This window comes from Sturnira hondurensis, unplaced genomic scaffold (assembly GCF_014824575.4).
Source record: "Sturnira hondurensis isolate 20B ecotype Veracruz unplaced genomic scaffold, ASM1482457v3 Scaffold0016273, whole genome shotgun sequence".
Lineage (NCBI taxonomy): Eukaryota > Metazoa > Chordata > Mammalia > Chiroptera > Phyllostomidae > Sturnira > Sturnira hondurensis.
In genome coordinates this window covers 1,232,804-1,244,741 of record NW_028088904.1, presented here as the reverse complement: position 1 = coordinate 1,244,741, position 11,938 = coordinate 1,232,804, and the positions used below count along the sequence as shown (strand labels likewise).

The 11,938-nt window shown below is 45.5% G+C and overlaps 1 pseudogene; it reads right to left on the bottom strand.

Moving 5' to 3' along the window:
- Positions 1–2,970: 2,970 nt before the first annotated feature.
- On the bottom strand, positions 2,971–4,320 carry LOC119000733 (keratin, type I cytoskeletal 18-like; annotated as a pseudogene).
- Between the last annotated feature and the right edge of the window lie 7,618 nt (positions 4,321–11,938).

Here is an 11,938-nt window from a genome sequence, read left to right as displayed (position 1 = left end):
GAAAGCAGTTTCGTCTCCACGATTTTTGATTTTGCCTATCCCAAGGTTTGGTGGCCAAGTTAGGGAGAGTCTTGAGATGTTTCTGAGAGAGGGTTGTAGGACTGTGAAGCTCTGTTGGCAGTATCTTAGGTTAAGTGAGCCAACTAGGGTTCCCCGACTCCTCTGACTTCTGCAGAAGGGGTAGGTGGCTTGTAGGTGATTAATCACGTGAGAGACTAGGGGGCCCTGAGGAGAGTGCCAGCTGTGGGCAGAGGTATCTGGTAGTTTGTTGTGACAGTTGTTGGTAACCTGAGGCCCCCAAGCATTTGTGTGGGTGGTTTGGGGGTCAAGAGTGCCAAAGACATTACCCCACTGACCTGGCAGTAGGGGTTGGACATACCCCCAGCTACAGCAAAGCCAGTGGGAGTAATTTAACTTTAGGGATTGGGCTGTATGGATGGCTAGGTTGAAGGAGATTTCTGGCCCAGGTAAGGTGGAGTAAGAAGGGGGAGGAAAAAGAGTAGGAAAATGTCAATTAGGGTTAATCTAGCTAGAGCCATGCAGAAACTAGTTCCCAGAAATAGTCCTGGACATCCCCCTGGAGGTAAGCATCCCACAATATTTGGAGTATGTCCTGTTTGGTGGAGTGCTGTGGTGCTGTGTCCATTATGATGTCTATACAGAGGCCATAAAAGGCCTGGACAGTAACTCATAGGGGATTCTTACTGCTCATGGGAAGGTCAGGAGTGTGGATTATTTGGGGCAGTTGGGGAATGAGGATGGAATAATGCAAAACGCTTCTGAGAGGGCAAGGAGTTATAATAACGACAGTGAGCAACAGGATAACACAAAGTAGATGCTCAAGAGTTCCTGCACTGCTCCTGTTGTGGGACACATTCTGCTTGGGCTCCCAAGGAGAGTGGTGTGGTGAGGGACACAGTGGTTATGGCAGGATTGAGGCGGGTGGGTCTCTTATGACCTTGTTGTCTTCTTCCTGGACCTCTAGGAGGAAGAGGTCCGTACTAGGACCTCTGGTCAATACTGGGCAGATCAGTCTTTGGAGAAGCAATGGATTCAGGCTGGGAGGTCTTTAGCCTGGATGATTGTATCCATAGAGAAAGTCCTTGAAGTTTGCCAGCAGAGGGTGTGGTGAGGATGACCTGGTAGGGTCCTTCCTAGTGAGGGGCTAGAGGGCCTCGTGCTTCTGAGGGTGTCTTTAGCAAGACCCAGTCCCCTAGTTTTAGGGGAATGGGAGCTAGGGTGCCTTCTACTGGTTTAGGGAGAACCTTACTGGTGTGTTCCCACAGGAGCTGCCTGGTTAAGGCAAGAGTGGGGAGGTAGTCTCCAAGAGGGGGTGGGAATTTGGAAAGTTAACAAGCAGAAAGGGCCTGCTGTACATTCAAAGGGACTAAGGAGGTGGGTGCCCATGGAGTGGCTCAGATTTTGGTGAGTGCTTGGGGAAGAAAGGAAATCCAGTTCATCTGCAGTTCTAGAGATAGTTTAATTAGTTGTGTTTTTAGCATGAACTTGGGCTTTTCTACTTTACCCAAAGACTGGGATGGGATGGGATGAGAAGCTCCCATTGGATGTTTAGTGTGGTAGCTACTTCTTGTGTGATTTGAGATATAAAGGCAGGGCCATTATCAGATTGTATGGAGCTAAGGACCTCAAAGTGGGAAACAGTGTGATCCAGTAGGACACGGGTTATCTCAGCTGCCTTTTCTGAAGTCGTAGGAAAGGATTCTACCCGCTCTGAGAAGGAGTCTACTAGAGTTAGGAGGTATTTGTGTTTTTTTAATGAGGGGCATATGGGTAAAGTTGATTTGCCAGTCTTGCCTGGGAATCTGTCTCCTAGCTTGGTGGGTGAGGAATGTGGGTGGAGGTCTAATCCCTTCCTGGGGAAATTCCTGGCTGCAAATGTTGCACTGCTGGGTGGGGCTCTACGGTGTGGAGGCCAGGTGAGGGCAGATGACCAAAGGGGCAAAAAAAATTAATAGCAGCTTAAATCCTACATGTAGGGCTTCATGGAACTGTTTAAGGATTTGTTCCTTCTGTTTGTTGGGGAGTATTAGCCTTCCTCCAGATGTGAGCCAACCCCTTCCCACACCACCTTCTCTTGGGTTAGTGACTGTATTTCTTCAATTATATATTGAGGAATAATAGAGAGAGTGGCTAAGAGCTGACTGACACTCCAGGTTCCCTATGGCTGCAGATTTTTTTGCCTGTCAGTCATCTTTTTCATTTCCTAGTGTGATATTGGAAAATGTGCTTTGATGGCCTCAGCAGTGGATTACTGCCATTTGGGAGACCTCTTGCACCTTTTTTAAGAGTTTGGAGATCAGGTCAGCATTTGTGATGGGGGATACTTTAGTCGTGAGAAACCTCTCCTTCTGCCCAAATTGCTGCATGGGAGTGCAGGATGTGGTAGGCATAGCAGGAGTCAGTGTAAATATTGATTCATTTGTTGTGTGCAAGTGCTAGGGCTTGGATTAATGCCTCAAGTTTAGCCCTTTGGGATGAGGTTCCAGGAGAGAGAGGACTGGATTCTATGACCTGGCATCAATGAACCAGGTGTTGTCCAGATTTGGCAGAGTGTTTCAGAGATGTAGGGAAAGGGAGAAAGGAGATTAGATACAATTTCAGAGCATGAGTGGGGATTGTGTTGAGGGTCAGGCAAGGGAAGGAGAGTTGCTGGGTTGATTGTGGTACACCTGGCAACTGTTATATGAGGAGCTTGTAGTAGAATAAGGAAAGTTTGCTGAAGTTGGGCAGGGTTGAGGAGTTTTTCTGCCTGATGGGATATTAGATTAGAAATAGCATGAGGCCTGGCTGGTGTGGCTCAGTGGGCCAGGTGCTGGCCTGTAAACCAAAGGGTCACCAGTTTGATTCCCAGTCAAGGCTCATGCCTGGGTTGCAGGCCAAGTCTCCAGCAGGGAGCATGTGAGAGGCAACCATAATTTTTTTTTTCTTTCAGTGAACTTTTTAATTGGCCTTCTGCCCTGCCAAATGATGCCCCACTCCTGCTGCCTTTAATGTCTCAAAACTTTGGTGTCATTGACCTCAGACACCACTCTGCCATCCACAATCCTGTGAGTCATGGTCTTTTGGATGGTTTGGAAAGAGAGGCTCTTATCCAGGGCAGTGACAAGATTTAAATCCTCCCCTTCTCCCAGTAGGTTGTGGTAGGTGGCAATCTCAGCCTCCAGCTTGACCTTGATGTTCATCAGGACCTCATACTCCTGAGCCTGGCACTGCCCCTCTGTCTGGGTCTGGGCCAGCTCTGACTCCAGGTGCAGCAGGATCCCATTTAGTTGTTCCATCTGCATGGCATGGATGCTTCCCCTTCCCTCAGGCTGTTCTCCAAACTGCCCTCATTCCTCATTGAGTCAGATCGATCTCCACAACTGTTCCCTACGTCTCAGCTCCATGAGTATCGTCTCAGCAGCATCTATCTCAGTGGTCTGGGAGGTGACTACTGCGGGGCTCTCTTTAATCTGATGGGACCAGCACTTGTCTAGCCCCTCTCAGTTCTTCTGAGCCAACTGATCATACTGGGCCCAGACGTCTGCCATGATTTTGCCAAGGTCCTGAGATTTGAGGGCATCCAACTCATGGTCAACCCAGAATTGGCAACTTGGTTTTGTAGATGATTCACTTCCTCCTTGTGGTTCTTCATGAAGAGCAGCTTCTATCTGAGAGCCTCAATCTCTGTCTCCAGAGGCAGCCTAGTGATATTGGTGTCATCAATGACGTTTCAGAGCCCACTGATGTCCTTCTCCACAGACTGGCGCATGGCCAGCTCCATCTCATACTTGACTCTGCGGTCATCAGGAGCAAGATGGGCATTGTCAATCTGCAGAATTATGTGGGCATTGTCCGCAGAATTTGCAAAGATCTGACCCCTCAGTCCTCGATGGTCTTGAAATAATGCCCCCAGTCTCTGATCTGGGGTCCCTTCTTCTCTAAGTGTTCCCAGATTTTTATCTCCAGTCTCCTATTATCAGCCTCCAGGCTTCTTACCCTCTCCAGGTAGGAGGCCAGGTGGTCATTCAGGCATTTCATAGTCTCCTTCCCGCTTTAGATGCCCCTTATGCCCGCCAGACCCCTGGCCATCCCTGCAGCCAGGCCCCCAGATCCCCAGCTGCCCTACACACTGGTGGAGCAGGGCACAGAGATCCAGTAGCCCAAGCCCCTGGTGCCTGCATAGACACTGGCTGTGCTGCTGCCTGGCCAGACATGGTAGCTGGGTGACTGCATGGAGCCCAGGGTCCAGTAGCTTGTCAAGAAGCTGGAGCATATGATGAAGCTCATATTGTTCAGGGAGAAAGGTGAGAAGCTGAGACTCAGGTTGAAGCTGCCGGGAGGCAACCATACATTGATGTATCTCTCCTTTCTTTCTCTCTCCTTTCCCCTCTCTCTAAAAATAAATAAATAAATAACTCTTAAAGAGAGAGAAAGAAATAGCAAGAGGAGAATATACAGTTATTTGTTGAGAGTAGGTCAGCTTTTGTGCCTTGAGAGCGAGGGCAACTGCTATGGCTAATGCTCTGAGGCAAGTAGGCCAACCTCGGACTGTGGGGTCTAGTAGTTTGGATAAATAGGCTATAATTTTTAGGTCTGGGCCTGACTTCTGTTCTGAGACCTACAGCAATGCTCTGTCTTTCATCTGAGTATAGAATGAAGGGTTTATTGAGGTACAGAAGGGCCAGAGCAGGGGCTATGGTGATGGCCTCCTTTCGTTCCTGAAAGAGTTTTTCAATGGGCTTCCCAGGCAATAGTGGTTCCTACAGGGGTACTTTTATTGCCTCCTATAATGGCTTGGCTAGAATACCGAAGCTTGGAATCCAATTACCAAAGTATCCAGCTAGACCCAGAAATAAGAGGAGGTCTTGTTTAGTAGTAGGGATGGGCATTGAGGCTATTAGTGTTCAGCTACCTGGTGTCATTCCCTTCTCAGTGGGTGTTAAGGTGAAATGTAGGTAGGTGACTGATGTTTGTGATATTTGAGCCTGTGGGGATGAGACTCAATATCCTAGTTGTCCTAAATAGTTTAGGAGTTTAGCAGTGCTATGTTGGGAGTCTGGAAAGGATGGACTGTATAGTAGGAGGTCATCTATATATTGAAGGAGAATAGATGGGAAGAGATCAGTGTTGCACAGGTCACAGGCCAGTGCCTGTCCAAATAGGTGGGAGCTGTTATAGAACCCTTGGGGAAGAACAGTCCAGGTTAACTGTTGGGAATGATGTGTGTCTGAGTCCATCCTGGTGAAGGCAAATGGGTCTTGGAAGTGGATGGTAAAGGGGATGGTAAAGAAGGTGTCCTTAAGGTCTAGGACAGAGTAGTTGGAAGTAGTGGGTATTATAAGGGAGAGAATAGTGTAGGGGTTTGGGACTATTGGATGTACAGAAATTATAACCTGGTTAATGATTTGTGGGTTTTGGACTAAGTGATAAGTTTCATTAGGTTTGTTTTACCAGTAGATCTGGGGTACTATGTGAGGAATTAGTTAGTCATAGAAGTCCTGCCTGCAGGAGATGAGTAATTGCAGGTTTAATTCCTTGCAATGTTTTGAGTGGTATTGGGTATTGGGACTTGGCCGGTCATTGCGTTGGATCCCTGACAGTATAGTGACTGGTTCATGGTGACTGGGAATGACTAAGGTGTCAGTGTTCCATACCTCTGGATTAACAGAGGGGGTGGGGGCGAGGGAAAGAGGAGGAGTGGGCTAGGGGTGCATTTGTTAGAGAGAGAAAAAAAATACCCTGTGAGTTTTGAGGAGAAAGAATGAGTGATTGGGCCTTTTAAGCTTGGCAAGAATGTCTCTTGCAAGAATTTGGTATAAGGCAGCAAGAAAGGACTGGGAATGAGTGAGAAAATAAGTGGTCCTCTAGTGAACAGGGTATGCGAGGGGTAGCTAATGGTTGTGAGACTCTGCCATGGACTCCTGCTACTGAGACTGAGGAATTGACTGTTGGCTCAGAGTAGTCAGGGAGAGCAGAGTAAGTGGCCCTGTGTTGATGAGAAAAGAGATCGGCTTATTTGCTACTAATATAGAGTTAACCGAAGTTCTGTCCTGTTGATTATTGTGGGGCCATGTGTGGTTCCAGGACACTGTCAATCTTCTGCTTCTAAACCCAGAAGGTCATGAAGTTCAAAATCAGGGATCTGATTTGAGTAGGTAACCCATACCCCCTTGCCTGGAGAGGTGCAGGGGCAGTCGGACTTCCTCTAATTTGCACAGCGGGCATGGCCCTGAGGGTCTCGGGGGTTTGAACATTGTTTGGCCCAATGCCCAGGTTTCCCACACTTGAAACAGGTATCCAGAAGGGGTTTTCCCCTTTGTCTGGGGAAATCTTGGGTCTCTTTTAGTGCTGAGGCAAGGAGCTGGTTGGTCTCATTGCAGGATTTGGCCTTAGCTTCCTCCCTTTGTCTCTCCTGCTGGGCCTTTACCTTATCTCTGTTGTTGAAAACCCTAATGCCTAGATTAACATTAACTAGCTTATTCTGGTTCGTTTGAGGGCCTGCCTCTAATTTTTTGGAGCTTTTGACATATGTCTGGAGCCAATTTGGAGATAAAATGCACGTGGAGGAGTAGGGTGCCCTCCCAGGGGTCTCTTTAGTTCAGATTACTAAAACGTTAGAGGGCTTCCTGCAGTCTAGCAAAAAAGGTGGTGGGATTCTCATCTGGCTTCTGGGAGATATCTTTTAGTCTATCACAGTTGACTGCCTTGTGTGTGGCAGCCTGCAGTCCTGCCACGAGGCAAGTTAATGTGTGGTTATGGGACTGCCAACCAGGTTTCCCATCTCAGTAGTCCCAGTTAGGGAGTTGATGGGGAACAGCAGTAGCTCCTACAAGGCCATTGGTGGGGTCTTGCCTGTTTAGGGTGTCAGCGTGAGCCTGGGCCACCAGCCAAACATGTTCCTGTTCCTTCTCCTCGAGGAAAGACAGGTGGAGAGTATGACATATAGGTCTCGCCAAGTGAGATCACAGGAGACAGTCAGATACTGAAATTCTTTGAGAAAATGAGTGGGATCCGAGGAAAAGTATCCTAGGCATTGTTCAATTTGGAAGAGATCAGAGAGGGAGAAGGAGACATTGACTTGGACAGGCCCTTCTCGTCCTGCTACCTCCTGAAGAGGTAAGGCCAGCTGAGGCCTGCTGGATCTGGTCCATGAGGGGAGGGAGGTAAGGGATCTGAGATGGAATCAGGAGAGGTAGGGGATTCATACTCTGCAGTCCTAGCCCTGGCTGGGCCAGAGGGAGAAGGAGGGATGCATAGAGGGGGGGGGAAGAGAGTCTTCAGAGGGACTGAAAGATGTTTCTTCCAGGACACTGGGTACAGGCAGATTCTGCTGGGGAAGGTGAGGATTCTTCTGCAAAGGAAAAGGACTTGGTAGGTGGAACAGGTCTGACATAGAGAGAGGTGCCTGAGCAGCTCAAAGAAGTCCTGGACATATGGGACCACACTCCACTTGCTGAGACACGAACAGAAATCGTCTCAGTCTGTGTGGATTCAAGGGTCAAGTATCCTGTTTTCTGGCCAGATGGACCCATTATCCCGTGTATAATGAGGCCAGGCAGTGTTGCAGAAGAAAAGAAGTCTCTTGGGTTTTAAGTCCATTTCTAGGCCCAGATCTTTTAGATTTCTGAGCAGACACCCCAAGGGGGTGTTACAGGGAGGCAGCAATTGCTCCCCACCCCCACCTTATGAGGAGTAAGATTCAGGGGGGCAGGGAAAGAAGCAAGCCTAGTCTCCCTACCCTAGGACAAACAGGGAGGCATCCCATCCTCAAGTGTCTTAGGGTCGTGACTCGAAAAGAGAGGAGAGGAGGGAGGTGTCCCACCATCCTTCTCAGTTCTGAGGGTCCATGATCCATCATGCAGCAACTCTCACCTGGCACTGGTATTTTCGAGACATTGTCCAGGACAACAGCAGAACAGAGAAGGAGAGTGCTGAGATGAGGCAGAGGAATATACTTTTTACCTTAGTTTATTTTGCTGGTGTGGATGTGAAGGTCAAGCAAGTGGGCTTCCCTGATCCACTGTCCTTCCAGGTTTCAGCGTCAAAATGTTAGAAATGCATGAGAGACAGATGGAAGAAGCCAGATGATCTGACCCAAGTGACTTTATTTGATGCTATGCTTACAGGTGAGCTGAGTTTAGATGGACTACACCCCTGAAAGGAAGCAAGAATGGGTTTTTTGTTTTTGTTTTTTTAAAGGCATGGGGTTGCTGCGGGGTGGTGGGGGATGGCGTGAAAAAGAAGGGAGGGGTTAGTCTTTTGTTCCTCTGGGCTGTTGCCTCAGGATTTCAGGATGTGAGTCAGAACAGTGGGTTAGGTAAAGGTCTGGGCTCTTCCCAGTTACAGGAAGGTCAGTCTGACCAGGGCCATTGTACCTGGTGTCAGATGTCAGTTGTGGGAGGTGGGAGTTTAAGCTTCCGGCTACCAAGTGGATTGGGATGACTGAGTCATGAGCTGTCCAGCAGGTCAGAAATCTGGCCTAACTGAGTCATGAGCAGACTGATGGGTCAGGAAACTGGCCTGACTCTTTCAGACAGCCGATGGACTCTACCTAGCTTTAGTTTGACTGTTTTTATAAAGGTTATAGCAGGCAGAATAATGGCCACCTGAAGATGTTCACAGCCTAATCCCCAGAATCCATAATGTAATACCTTACAAGGCAAACAGGATTTTGTAGCTGTGATTAAATTTTTTAAAATAGCAAGAATATTCTGGATTATCTGGGTGGGCCCAGTGCAATCCTAATGATCCTTAGAAAATGGGAGAGAGGGTTGAAGAATCAAACCAGAGGGGTGGCATTATGAGACAGACTTGACTGACAGTTGCTAGCTCTGAAGGCAGAGGAAGGAGGCCAAGAACCAAGGAATGCAGGTGACTTCTAGAAGCTGAAAGCAAATTCTTTCCTAAAGCTCCCAGAAAGAACAAAACACTGCCAATACCTTGATTTTAGCCCTGTGAGGCCCATTTTAAACTTCTGGCCTTCAGAAGTGTAAGCTAATAAATTTGTGTTGTTTTAAGCCACTACATTTGTAGTGGTTCATTACAGCAACAATAGGAGACTAGTTATAGGAGGTAAATCTGAATGCCTAGCCAGGGCAGGGCATACTACTTCTGATTGTTCACCACTAGGCATGATTTGTTCATTCCTACTACATTTGTGACTTCTGGTTAAGTCATAGTCATCACTCAAGTTAGTAATCAGATACCATGAACATAGGGCTGAGTATCGGAGGAAGACTGTGTCCCTTAACTCTCCCAATAACCAGTGATAAGACTGTGAGTCTGTTGGTTGACCTCATTTGTTCTCCCTTTCCTTCATTGTAAAGTAAATGGGTAATACTAGACTGCCTTCAAGGACTCCTACTCTAGAGAATAATGTTTAAATGGCTGATCGATAATGGTTTCCTACCCTATTACTATCATACAATTTGGGTTTCTATGCTTCAGTAGCTGTTGCTTCCCTGCTGATTGGGATAAGAGTAGTTCCCAGCATCCTCCCTCACCATACCGGCTTACAGCAGTCAACAAATGCTGAAATGCCTGCCTCAGGCAGGACATGTACCACCTGGGAAAAATGAGGACTCAGACCTTGGTCCCTGAACTTGCTACAAAGAAGCAGTGATACAAAAAGCCTATGATTAGATCTAGATTCTCAGCAGCACAGACACATAATGTCAATATATGTTAAAGGAACTGATATGTGACCAAAGTATCACTCTAACAAATTCTGTTTGTACTTCTATAAACAAGAAATGGAAATTCTTTTTATTTTTTTTAATTCTTTTTAATTTTCTTACCTTTATTGTATTTTCCATTACCACTTAGTCCCCTTATACACTGCTCTCCTCAGCCATCACCACACTGTTGTCCATGCCCGAGTCCTTGTTCCTTTTTGATCTATCCCTCTATCCCTAACCTCACTTTCCCCTGCTAGCTGTCAGCCTGCTCTCTATGTATGCGTCTGTCCCCATTTTCCTTGTTAGTTTAGTTTGTTCGTTAGATGCCACATATGAGTGAAATCATGGTATTCGTCTTTCTCTGACTGGCTTATATCACTTAGCATAATGATCTCCAGGTCCATCCATACTGTCACAAAGAGTAAACTTTTCTTCTTCTTTATTTTTTTGACAGCCAAGTGTATTCCATTGTGTAAATGCCCCATAGTTGTTTCATCCATTCATCTACTGATGGACATTTGTGTTGCTCCCATATCTTAGCGAATGTAAATAAAGCTACAATGAACATAGGGGTGTTTATGTTCTTTCAGATTAGTGTTTTGTGTTTCTTTCTTTTTAAAAAATATTTTATTTATTTATTTTTAGAGAGAGGGGAAGGGAAGGAGAAAGAGTGGGAGAGAAACATCAATGTGTGGTTGCCTCTCATGTGCCCCCTACTGGAAACCTGGTCTGCAACCCAGTCATGTGCCCTGACTGGGAATCGAATCAGTGACCCTTTGCTTCACAGGCCTGTGCTCAATCCATTGAGCCACCCCAGCCAGGGCTGTTTTGTGTTTCTTAAGATATATCCCCAGGAATGGGATTACTGGGTAAAAAGGAAGATCTATTTTTAATTTTTCAAAGTATCTTCCTACTGTTTTCCACAGTGGCTGCACCAGTCTGCATTCCCACCAACAATGCAAGAGTTCTTCTTTCTCCACATCCTTGTCAGCACTTGCTGTTTGTTGATTTACTGATATTATTCATTCTGACAGGAGATGGTATCTCACTGTGGTTTGAATTTCTGTTGGTTCCCTTGGAAAACTTGGGCTTCTGTTGGAACCCTTTCTGTTGGTTCACTATTGACATATAAGAATGCATCTGATTTCTGAATATTAATTTTGTGTCCTCTTACTTTGCTGAATTCATCAATTCTGGTAGTTTCTTCATGGATTATTTTGGGTTCTCTATGTACAGTGTCATGTCATCTGCAAATGAGACTATTTTACTACTTCCTTTCCAATTTGGATGTCTTTTATGTCTTCTTATCTGACTGCTATAGCTAGACCACCCAGTACTGTGTTGAATAAGAGAGGTGAAAGCAGACATCCCTGTCTTGATCCCGGTCCTCAGGAGAACACTTGTGGTTTTTGCCTATTGATTATGATGCTGGCAGTGGGTTTGTTATATATGGCCTTTATAATGTTGAGGTGTGTTCCCTCTAATCCCACTTTGATGAGAGTTTTTATCATAAATGGGTGCTGGATTTTAACAAAAGTTTTTTCTGCATCTATTGTTATAATCATGTGATTTTTATCCTTCATTTTTTTATGTGGTAAATCACATTAATTGATTTGTGAATGTTGAACCAACCTTGCATTCCTGGTATAAACCCTACTTGATCAATGTGTATGATCTTCTGATATATTGCTGTATTTAGTTTGCTAATATTTTGCTTGAGGACTTTAGCATCTATGTTCATCAAGGATATTGACCTATCATTTGCTTTGTAGTGTCTTTAACTGGTTTTGGAATTAGGCTAATACTGGCTTCATGAAATGAGTTTGGAAATCTTCCCTCCTCTTGAATTTTATGAAACAGTTTGAGAAGGAAAAGTTCCCAGAACTTTAGTTCCCAGAACGTTTGGTAAAATGTACCTGTGAAGCCATCGGTCCAGGGCTTTTGTTTCTTGGGATTTTTTTATTAATGTTTCAATATCATTAGGTGTAATCTGTCTATTCAGATTCTCTGATTCTTCCTGATTTAGCTTTGAAATATTGTATATCTAGGAATTTATTCATTTTCTCCTGGTTGTCCGGTCTGTTAGCATATAGTTGTTTATAATATTTTATTATAATCCTCTGTATTTCTTTGGTGTCAGTTTTTATTTCTCCTCTTTCATTTCTGATTTTATTTATTTATTTAATTGTATTATATTCAACTCAATGTTAACTAAAATGTTTCTTAAGCTCTCATTTTTTAAAATCCGTCTTTCTTTT